Here is a 12,128-nt window from a genome sequence, read left to right on the forward strand (position 1 = left end):
ATCCATAGCATCTTAATTACAGTTTTTAAGAAATTCTTGGTCTGATAATTTCAACATCCCTGCCATGTCTGACTCCTATTCTGATACTTGTTCAGTGTCTTCAAAATGTGATTTTTGCCTTTACTATACATTGTAATTTTGTTGTTGTTGAAAGCTGATATGAGTGCTGGGTAAAAGTAACTACAATAAATAGGCATTTAGTAATGTAATGGTTAGGAAGAAGGGAAGCATTGTATAGTCCTATGATTATGTCTCAGTCTTTTGGTGAGCCTATGCCCCTGGGCTGTGAACTTCAAATGTTCTTCTTGGTTTTCCTCCCTTAGATGGAATGAGATGGCAGAGAGGGCTGGAGTCAGGTGTTTCCCTTTCTGCAGTTATGTTGGGCTCTGATAAAACTCCAACAGGTTAGGATCTAGTAAAATAGTTTTTCTTGACGGCAAGCCTTGTTAAGAACAGAATGTTCTGGCTTATTTCAAATGGCTCCTTTTCCCCTTCTGATGGAAGTACCCGGGGATTTTTCACTGTGAGGACATTGTAGAAGACCTGGAAGTAAAACTCAAAAACGTGTGCCCCACTCCAGCCCCATTACTCTGTCCCCCTGGAGTTTGTAACTCTCAAAGTTGTCCACACTGAGGCTCCAGCGATTCATCTATTACAGTTCAGGGTTTTTTTTTTACTGTGACACTGATAACTTGAAGGTTTCTGCTATGGGTTTCTGCTCCTGTCAGTTGTGATTTTCTGCATCTACTTGTCTGTTTCTCCAGTTTTGGTAGCAGCAGTTTGCCCTGTGACTTCATTTCTCTGACAAATCTAAAAATAATTATTTATTCTTCACTTTGTTTAGCTTTTTACTTGTTGGGATGGCATGATGACTCTTAGCATTTTTTAAATTAAAACTGTTTTAATATAATTTAAATAAATACATAGATGTGAACATATGATACCTTAATTTTTATTTTAGTCTTTCTTTTTCTTTTTCCATCTTTGCCTGGTACTCCTCCCTCTCACTTCCCCCACCTACATTAGTGCCTCTCCTTCACCAACCAAGGGAACATGTTAATAACCTAGTATGTATCCTTCCATATTTTTCTCCAAGCTTTTGTAGACCTATATATCTATGTATACACATACATATTCAGGTATTTCACATTGATTAATATGAACAAGATCATATTATACATTTCACCATGTTACTTTCTTCATAAACTAAACCTCTTGGAAAGTAGTGCAATTCAACTGGCATAGCTTTAAGTTATTCTTTTTAATGTCTGCGTAATAGTCAATAGAGAGGATATTCTTTTAGTTCATTCAGCTGTAACCGTATTGCATTCTCACAATAGAGTTCTCAAAAGAATTCTCAAAAGACTCTGGATGTTATGACCCAGGGTTTGAGAAAGCACTTGAATATACTACATTTGGAATCAGAATATATGAGTTTAGTCTTCACCTGTTACACTTTCACAATTGGCAATAAAGAAGCCATATAACTTTTAAAGACCTGTATATCTCCATAAGGAAAAAGAAGACAAGAAAAAATTCTGTAAAAATCCATATCTAGCTGCCTCATAAAACGGCCAGATAATAAGAAGCAATTTTTCTTATACAAAAGAAGCTCAGTAGGGTAGGAAACAACGCTCTGCTGCTGCTGTTCCTACCATCTGAGTTACTAAGATGGGCAGAATTCTAAGACAGCCCCAAGACCACGCATTCGAGTTTAGATACTCTGGATAATCCGTTTCCCCTGAGGCGGTGGAACTGTGCCTATGGTGGTTTCCACTCCTGTGATTATGTTATATGAAGAAAGTGAAGGTACCAAATCGGTTGATTTTGAGTTAATCCTAGCTGGCCCTCATATAATTCGGTTGCAGCCCTTAAAAAGGGTCAGAGATTTGAAGAGAGAAAGAAGTATTTTCTTCTGCTGACTTTAAAAAAGCAAACAACCATGCTGTGGGAGTACACATGGTTAGCACCCACCGGAGGATGGCCTGTAGGAGCTGGAAGCAAACTCTGGCCAACAGTCAATAAGAGTATGAAGCCCTGAGTCCTATAGCTGCAAGGAACTAAATCCTGCTAACAAACAAGAAAGAGCTCAGAAGAGGACCCCAAGCCACAGGTGAGATCAGAGCCTGGGCTGACTTTATGATTTTAGCCTTGTGAAACCCTGAGGAAAGGACCCATTACGCCATATCTGATGACTGACCTATAGAACTTGATAATAATAAATAGGTATTGTTTTAAAACACTAAGGTTATAGTAATTGGTTATGCAACAACAGAAAACTAATTCAGTGACCTTAGGCAAGACATAAAGTCTATCTTCACCACTATCAAGTAAGATAGTGGGCCCAAAGGACGAGCTTTTGAGTTCTAGAACATTATATTTTTATGATTCTCCTCTCAGTCAACAGAAACAGGGTTTGTTTCAGCAGCACTGGGCAATGACAACACTCCTTGGGAACACTGAGTGTATTCACAATCTCCAAATTTAAGGAGTCGTTAGAATGATCTGACATATTATTTTAGATATGGCATATTTAAAAGTATTTTGCATATTAACTGAAAAACTTCTAGGCAGATTGACAGAAACATTTATTTTACAGGGTTGAATAAAAGGGTAAGTCACTGAGCAATAGTGAGGGAGAGAAGACTTTCAAAGTAGAGGTCAGTAATTATAATAATCTATTTCTCAATATTGACCATGAGCAACCATGGTTTTAAGATACAACCCAACCCTGGAGACTATTCTCTAATCAAATTGGCATGGAGCTGAATTTGTCTCGACAAGAGTCACATGTACACCATGTGTGAGGATGAAGAACCACCTTACCCGTTTGACAGGATCAGAGCCCTTTGCAGTTTTATCAGCATTTGTGCCTATTGGAGAGTTTATTTTGCAAAACGATAAAATCTTCAGCATGTCTTCTGCCCATCCCTTCAAAAGTGGATGAGAATTTTAAGATTTCTAGTAAAGTACTCACTTGAAATGGTTTTGAATCATTTATCACTCTTTCAAGAAAAAACCAAAAAGTAAATACATAGAATGCCAACCCAAACTGCCTGATTTGGTTTCCTAAGGCTGTAATAATAAATTACTGGGTGGCTTAAGCAACAGGATTTTATACACTCACAGCTCTGGAGGTTAGAAGTCTGATCTCAAGGTTAAAGCCATGCTCCTCAACCTTTGGAGGCTCTAGACGAGAATCCTTCCTTCTCTACCAGCTTCTGGCGGGTCGCCTGCACCTCTTGGCTTTCCTGGGTTTTTTTGTCTGTTTGTTTTTCTTTTTCTTTTTTGCCACTTTGCTCCAATTTCTGCCTTTTCTTCAAATCACTTTAACCAATATGTACATGTCTCAAATCTCCCTCTGCCTTTCTCTTACCAAAGGCAATTGCCATTAGATTTAAGGCCCACCTGGATAATCCAGGAAGATCTCCTCTGAAGACCTTTAACTTCATTGCATATAAAGAGACTCTTTCATCCAAATCAAGTAACATTCATAGGTTCCAGGGATTTGCACCAGGACGTATCTTTTGGGAGCCACCATTCAACCCACTATGTAATAGGGAAGAAACTTTGTATTCTATTACAAGTTAATCACTAAAGGGATGTTGTCTATAAGTATAAATTATACATAATGGTCCATCTCTGGGAACCCTACCTCCAGGTAATGAGCATTAAGCTAAAATAACTTTGTCTGGCTCACAGAAAACATCCTGACCAGGCCCACCTTTGAATGACTGCAGGAAGAATGAAATTAACACATCTCCTCTGGAGGCTGACTGGAACCAGGAAATGACTGACTTTACTCCCTCCCCTTTTAGTATAAGAGAGGCCTGCATTCTTACTCAGGCAAGATGGTTATTTGGGACACAAGTCCACCATCTTCTTGGTCTGCCAGCTTCCCAAATAAAGTCACTGTTCCTTTCCCCACCAACTCCTCTCTCGATTTATTGGCCTGTCTCGGCGTGAGTAGTATGAGCTTGGACTCGGTAACAACTACACTGCCTCTTTTTGCTATTATACGTTTATGGGTTGATTTGTGCCTTTCTCCACATCCCCCCTCCCCAAATTCATATGCTGAAGTCCTAACCCTCAGTACCTCAGAATGTGACCTTATATGGAAATAGGACTATTGCAAATGTCATAAATTCAGATGAGGCCACTAGGGTGAGCCCTAATCTGATATGACTAATGATCAGGGTTATACTTCTTGAAGGTAAGAAAAACCAAAAAAAAAAAATTGCCAGCAAACCACTAGAAGCTAGGTAGGAGGCATGAAACTGATGCTCCCTCACAGCCTTCAGAGGAAGAATCCTGCCAACACTTTGATCTTGGACTTCTGGCCTCCAGAACTGTGAGATAATAAATTTCTGTTTAAGTCACCCAGTCTGTGTACTTTGATAAGGCAGTCCCAGCAAATGAATACACTATCCATACATAAATATTACTTTAAATGGTGAAAATAAAATTATGGTTTTGTAGCCTATAATAATGTTGCATTTTATTTTTCAACACTCCACTGAAAATATGTTTTCTATTTTCTACTTTATAAATAGTGTTGTAATAAACATGAACTTTGTCCATACGACATTTCTCTTTTGTGAATTACTTTCTTTGGATATATTCTAAGAAATAAGAATCCTATATCAAAATATTCAGAACGGCCTTCCCTGGTGGCGCAGTGGTTGAGAGTCCGCCTGCCGATGCGGGGGGCGCGGGTTCATGCGCCGGTCCGGGAGGATCCCATGTGCCGTGGAGCGGCTGGGCCCATGAGCCATGGCCACTGGGCCTGCGCATCCGGAGCCTGTGCTCCGCAATGGGAGGGGCCACAGTGGTGAGAGGCCCGCGTACCACAAAAAAAACCCCCCAAAGATTCAGAACAATAAAAATATTTTTGAGTGACTCAACATTTTAAGCCTTGGAAACTTGTTGCAACAAGAGTTGTAACAATTTACCTTTTCCGCTATGTGATAAGTGATTTCAACACTCATCACATAGCAGTGACTTCAATCTCACCACCATTTGACAGTATCATTTCAGTACACGTTGTTTGGGGAACACATTCAGACTTATTCTTGAGTGGGAGGAGCGATAACGAAGAGTATATTTATGTGGTCCTAACTTTTTCTGTCTCTCTTGCTTTCAGGTAAAATCACCAGAGAAAATTAGCCACCGTAACTTTAGGCTACACTTTGCTTAATACATTCAATTGAAGAGAGTCCAATAGAAGAGAATTCAAGATGGGTGTGAATTTTTTTTAATGCAAAAAATGGCTCGTATTAACTCCAACTTGCATGAATTAAATTTTATTTCTTTGTATGTCGATTGTTGTAATGAGGAGAATGAAGACAACTTATAGGGCAATGTTCCTGTTTTAGCTTTTCTTAACATAGCATGTTTATTTGGGAATTTACCTTCCACCTTGTCCAAGAAATGAGGTTGGGCGTTGGCCGTTTTCAGCACGTCCTGGCTGAAGACTGTGACAGCTCCACTCACGTGCCTCTCTGTCCCTCTACAAGTCTTCCCTGACGACGGTCCAGTTTTCCCGTTTAAAATGTAACAGTGACCAAAGCAAATCCCCCCAAAGCTAAGCTACCAGGCTTATAAACAAAACGTTTTTTTTGTTGTTGTTGTTTGTTTGCCTGTTTTTTGTTTGTTTTTTAATCTGATGAGAAGCTCTGATGAGCAAAGCTGGCCGGCTGCATTCTTGCAGCCGCATCTCTGATCCTTTCTAGTTTCCTATCCACCTACCCACTCCCACCTGACGCAGACAGAGCCTGATTTCTGCCCTCCACACCCTGGACATGAGTAAACCGCGCCTCCGGCCCCTCCTGGATTTTTAAAAAGACACTGCCCTGGTCGGTCATTGCCAGGCGCCTCCGCAGTCTGGAGCAGACACCAGAGCATCCCTCCCACTGGGCGTGCAGTACGGACGAGCTGAGTAAACTCGGATTTTTGGCTGCCTTTTCTGCTAGGGTGGGTGGGGAAAGGTGTGTCCTCCAAGCGTTCACGGTAGAACCTCTGACCCTCTGTCTCCCCCTGCCCCCCAACTCTCTCTCTCTCTCTCTCTCTCTCTCTCTCTCTTTCTCTCTCTCTTTCTCTCAAGGTGTAGGAGCTCTCCTTTTCCAGACCAGAGAGGGGCGCCTTTCCTGTTCCCTTACCCCTCACCCACCGATTTTTTTTTTTTAATGGGGGAAAAACTCCAAGCCGCGAGTAATAGCGAGTGGATCTGCTCCGAGCTGAATGAATGGAAGCTGCGGGGCAGGCCTGCGCGGACGGCCACCCTGCCCACGATGCGGTCCCCTCGCGGCCTGTAGGGCCCTCGCCAGCCCCTCGCCCTCCTCCCGCCCCGGGCAGAGGCCGCCGCCAGCTCCGCACCCGACGCCGAGGCCGCGGCGGCCGAGGGGAAGGTCGGAGGGAGGGTGGTTTCCTCCCGCCCCACACCCAGTCTCCGAGCCGGATATATAGAGTGTCACGTTTGGGAGCCGAAAGACAAGAGCAGCTTCCTCGTGGCCGGAGCACTTCCCGGAGCCCCGGGGAAGGCCCGGGATTTAGAGGACCACTAGTTGAGCCCGCCCCGCGCCGGAGGAGCAGGTACTCAGGGTCGCAGCCGGGCCGCGCGAGCGCCCACGCCTTCGGCGGCGAGGAGCCGGCCGGGGTGGCCGGGAGGCAGGGCTCGGCGGGGTCTGCAGAGAGGACGAGGCAGCAGCGGGGCCCCGCGGCAGGGTGGGCTCGGGCCCCGGCGTGGTCTGCAGAGAGGGCGAGGCAGCCGCGGGGCCCCGCTGCAGGGTGGGCTCGGGCCCCGGCGGGGAGACGCGCGGTTTCCTCGGCTCTGCCCCGGAGCTGCCCCCGGCCGCCCTCAGCCATCCGGCCGCGGCTTAGGCGCGCTGGGCGCCGGCATCGTCCGCCAAGGTGGGGCACGCGGGGGCGGGAAGGGCGCGCGTGTCGAGAACGGGCAGACTGGGCTAACTTGGGAGCCGCGCCGCGGCCGCGGGCCCGGGGAAACAGAGGCGCCGGCCGGGTCTGGCAGAGGCCTCCTCGGCCCCCGGGGCTGTTCCAGGAGAGAGCAGGGCCACGTGGGGCGCGGTGGCCGCCCTCCCTAAGCCCTGGACTGTCGGGGCGCGCTTTCCGGCCCCTAGTCCCATCCCGGGCTGTGCACGACCGGACCCTCCCACCCGGGCCTCGCCGGGTACCGAGTCCCAGGCTGAAAAGGGCCGGAGCGGCCCCGGGGCGGCCGGGGTGGGGTCTGTCCCCGTCCGAAGTTTTCCACCTCTTCCTGAGGGGCCTGGGCGTCTTGGAGGTAGCAGGGGAGCAGGTACCAGATTCCAACTGGTGTAGATGGCTTGAGGGAAGGCTGCTGGCACCCCTGGCGATTACCCACGGGGCAATTCCATTCAGTTAAAAGAATTAATGACCGACTTCATCCTAGAAACCTCCTACTTTTCACCTGGTGGGATGAGTAGAATTATGAACACTTATTCTTCGAAGGATAAGTTACCAGCTGTGAGCAACCAAGGTTCTCTCTGGACCTGACAGAGCTTCGGCGGCTGGTTGAATCATGTAGATTGTCCCATTGTGCCATGAACAGGGACAAGAGTGGGGACAGCAGACTGACCAGGAAACTCAAGTGAATCGTGCTTTTCTACTTGTTAGAGGCTGCATCAAGAGAAGTTTGACACTCTGTGCAAGTGGATATTTGAGAATTTCCCTGCTGTTTCAATTACCCATCTCTCTGTATCCCCATTCATATGAGTTGGAGATTTGGCTGAGGAGCATATTTAGTCTAAAAGGGCAAAGAGACTAAATAAAATTTTAAGGCAGCCACTCAGACTGAAGGAGCAGGGCTTTCAGCAAAATCCGCTATTAGGGATATTTGTGTGTGAGACTTCTAGGAGATGGCCATGGGGTTTTACCAGCCAGACTCAAGAGTTGCAGCATTTCTTCCGTAGTATTTCTCGGGATGCAGGTCTTCAGAGCACTCTTTCCCTGTTTCTGAGGGCATCTTCTGAACCTGCTTTGTTAACAAATTCCTACTTTACTCCTATTTCTAACGTTGGGTTATAATTATCTATAAAATTGATATAAATCAGCACGAGTTGGTAAATCTTACATTTCTCCTTAACTTAAAAGAGGGAGCGTGACATCTAATTACAGAAGAAGAGGGAGAAGCTTCCTTTAAGGGAGTAAAAATAAATAAAATAGCTCCTACTTGGGTATATCACTTTGGGGTTTGTGAAGAACGTCATCATCTTGAATGTCTCACCATTCCCTTTCCTATCTTCTGAAGGTACATTCAGATGTTATTTCTTTCTGACAACATCTGGGCAGCCTTAAGAATTCTTTGTCTTTGCATTAATACTTGTGCACCCATGAAAACTCAGGCATGTACAAATAGTCTCTGAGGGAACATGCACCTGCTATCCCTGCCAGTCTCTTGTGACTCTGTGCTTGGTCTCTTTGAGAACATTTATTACTCTTGAAGAAGCATTCTTAATGCTTTATTTTGTTAACAGACCACTTAAGGATCTGATGAAAGCTATGGAATATGAAAAAGAAGCATATACATATTAACAGAATTCTGCCTACAATTTCAGGCGCTCACATCTTCCCTGATACTTAATCAACCAGATGTTAGAGGTTCAGAGGCCTCAGGCAGGGCCAGCTCGCAGGGCCAGCTCACAGGGCCCAATACTTGGAAAAGGGCCCTGCACTTGGTTTAATGTTCTGCTGTCGCTTTCAGCTGTCTTAGTAATTTTCAAACAAGGAGCTCCGAATTTTCATTTTACACTAGACCCTGCAAATTCTGTAGCCAGTCCTGAGGCCAGGTTCACAAGCCTGTTCTGTCACTTCCTGAATAACAACCCTGTCTCAGCCATCCTACACTGCAGGTGAATTCTCTGACACAAATGGAAAGTTAGCTGCTGCATGCTTCTGTCATTAAGTCCTTCTACGCCCAATTTCCTCATTGACAAAATAAAGATAACAGACAATATCTACTACTCTATTCACCTTAAAGAGTCATTGTGAAGACAGGTAGGTAAAAAGAGCTAATAATTGTAAAACTGTCGACTTACCTTGAAGAGTACTATACTAACAAAGACAGTATTGTTACAGGCTTAACTTTTCTAATCCATGTTTCAGAAGTAGCTTGAGGAAGGCTGGTTAAGTACATTAAAAGGGTTGCAGAACCTTTATAACCCTTATATTTTGGTGGGATAAAAAATAAAACAAAAAGTAGCTATGGTTTGTGGTATTTTAAATATTCCTTAAAAGTCTTTATTTGGTCAAGACTGGAACTGGCAACTAAAAGTACAGAATACCTTCCTGGATCCCAAAAATACTTCCTGAAGTAAATTGATGTTTCGGTGGAATTCATCCAAAACTGAACAATGAAAAACTGAGTCATTGATTGAAATTTTTGAGAAGGTATCCTTTTTGCCTCATTTAACTTTTAAATATTCATACTTTCAAAATCTTGAGCAAGGCACTCTTTTAAATATTCTGGGAGATACTTGGCAATATAAAGTACACCTAGTCCCCTACCAAGTTGTCTTCACCTTCTGTACCATTGGGGGAGGAACTTATAAACCCTGGGCCTGTTCTCTTTCCCCACACTCCTCCCTTTATTGCTTCTCTCTGACCTCAGAACTTATCCTTTCCACAGCTTTCATTCCCAGTATGATGGCAACACACCCGGAAGGGTTGAGGAAGAAAATAGAGTAAAAGGAAATGGGTCAAACTTCCGTATCAAAGTCTTAAAATAGGGGCACCAGAGAAGGTGGATGGAGACTCCTTTCATGCAGCACTCTGCGCAGAGGCGTGCTGTGAACTTTAGGGTATGAAGTACCAAGTCCTGTACTCGATAGATTTATGACATCGTTGGCAAGACGAAATATGTAAATATAAGGTGTTAATTAACATAACAGATACATTGTTAAGAGGCAATATAAGATTAGGCACCAAATGAATGGTACAGAAAATAAGTGCAATGAATTCCCAAGAAGAGAATAAAATAAACTGAAATGGTTAGAGAAGCTTAAGAGGAGAGTTACATAAGATGGCCTTAAAATTCCACTCCTAATAGAAATGAATGAATGAACCTTCTGGGCGATAATTGTGCAAAAGATGAAAATCTGGATGGAACTAAAGTTTCATGTAAGGAAAAGGCAGGAGATAAAACGAAGAGAACTTTCCACTGGTTAGCTTCAGTCGTGTAATACATAATTATTAAGCCCATTCTGTGATCAGACACAATGTCAATTTTTCTGCATTTAGTGTGGAATAAAGCAGATGTGTCTCCTATCCTTTTGGATCTTACAGGCATTTAAAAAATAAACATATAATAAGAAAATTTTGGAAGTAGCATGGAGAATAACAGGTGCAATGAAAAAACCAGGGGTTGACTCAGATTTGGTGGTTTGTGAAGGTCTCTGACAAAGAAAGATTTAAATTGATATTTGAAGGAAGCATAGGGATTAACTTGGCAAAAAGAAAAAAAAAGAATGGAGGGAAAAGCAATCTGGGCAGAGGAAATAACAAGTAGGAAGACTGTAAGGAAAGGAAAAACCTGGAAGTGTTCAAGGAACAGAAAGAAGGCACGTGTTTTTGGTGAGGGAGTTGCTGAGAGGCTGGACGTGTGTGTGTGTGTGTGTGTGTGTGTGTGTGTGTGTGTCTGTGTGTCTCTGTGTTTCTCTGTGTCTGTGTGTGTGTGTGTGTGTTGGGGGGTGGCTAGGCAGGAGCCTAGTCATGTAGATCCTCACAGATCTTGATAAAATTCTGAATTTTATTTTAATGAGAAGCTTTTGAAGACTTTGAAGCCAGAGACTAATTTAAATTTTAAGACCTCTGTGGTTGCAATTAGGAGAATGGACGAGCGGGATCAGGGGTTGGAAGTAGGACAGAGCTGGTGATGGTGCGGACAGGCAAGATGGAGAGAAGTGGGCAGACTTGAAGTGCATTTCAGAAGTAGAATTGATAGACCTTGGTGATAGATCGGCGATGAGAAGTGGCTAAGCAAAGAAGTGTGATAATAAATTCCTCCAGTAGATACTGCTGTATGTTTATAATCCAAAACCATAGCCTCCCGATGCATAAGATTTAGAGTTGCCACAGAAGAGCTGAAAAGTGACATGGAAACTGATAACGCTGCCTGGTATCTCTGGAAAGTGTGCCAGGCTGTTGGGATAGAGGTGAGAGAGCAGAAGATAATATGCGTTTCATATTATCATTTCTACTGTTGAGTTTATTAATGAACTGTGCACGAACTTTATAATTTTTAAGAGGTTACCACCAAAACAAATATGACTTCTGTCTTTCTGACTTGAGCACACTGATGGCACATGGGGTAATCTCCTAAAATGACGAAAACCCGGAGAGAAAAGTCTGATCCCCACCAAAATGATTGATCTATAACATAAGTTACTCCCCTGCTTAGAAGCTTTCCATTCTTCCACCTTGTCTGTATCAGTGTCCCAAAATGCAGTCTGTGGACCATTAGTTTCTCGGGATATTAATAACAGTCAAGTGAAGGAAAAAAAACTTCCCTCATCACATAAGCTTGAGAAACACTTAATTTAACCTAGTTAAGCCGTCTTATTGTGGGAATCCTCAAAGCCTTTAACATACTGATAATGCACTTTAAGAATCATCAAGAAAGAAGAGATATTTTATGCTGCATTTCCTAAACTTACTTGACCTTGAAATGCTTTTTTTGGCAGAACATCTAACAGAGTCAGCATTCAGCATAACACGCTTTGGGAAATGCTGCCCTATATTAATAGATTAAACCTTTTAACATCCACAGCTGTCTATTAACCATCAGCTTCTCTCATGTCTTTCATGCTACTGCTTAGTTGGAAGGAAGCAGAAGACCGGAATTGAACTGACTCTGTTAATAAGTTCTGAGTTGATGATGAAAACAATTCTAACATATGGATAATAGATGAAGAGATATTCACAAGCAAGGTCTGCAGTCTGACTAAAAACAATTTTTAAAAAATTTTAACTTCTACTTCCCTGGCAAGGCTATGCAGGACCTCTCGGAGGTACATTCTGTCAAGTCTAGATGTACACGTGAGAAAGCTGAAGCATAGACAATGGGGAAGATTTCACAGGACCTTTTGTGTCCCATG

General features: G+C 43.5%; 1 protein-coding gene across 1 annotated transcript in view; it reads left to right on the top strand.

Moving 5' to 3' along the window:
* Nucleotides 1-6,385: 6,385 nt before the first annotated feature.
* The window catches only part of FAR2 (fatty acyl-CoA reductase 2), a 136,977-nt gene continuing 131,234 nt past the window's right edge, over nt 6,386-12,128 (top strand). Inside the window, exon 1 of the mRNA XM_029206123.1 lies at nt 6,386-6,591. The gene's annotated coding sequence lies outside the window, so the exon portion shown is untranslated. The remainder of the gene's footprint in view (nt 6,592-12,128) is intronic.

Source organism: Monodon monoceros, unplaced genomic scaffold (genome assembly GCF_005190385.1).
Source record: "Monodon monoceros isolate NGI ecotype Baffin Bay Population unplaced genomic scaffold, NGI_Narwhal_1 Super_Scaffold_6, whole genome shotgun sequence".
NCBI classification, from domain to species: domain Eukaryota; kingdom Metazoa; phylum Chordata; class Mammalia; order Artiodactyla; family Monodontidae; genus Monodon; species Monodon monoceros.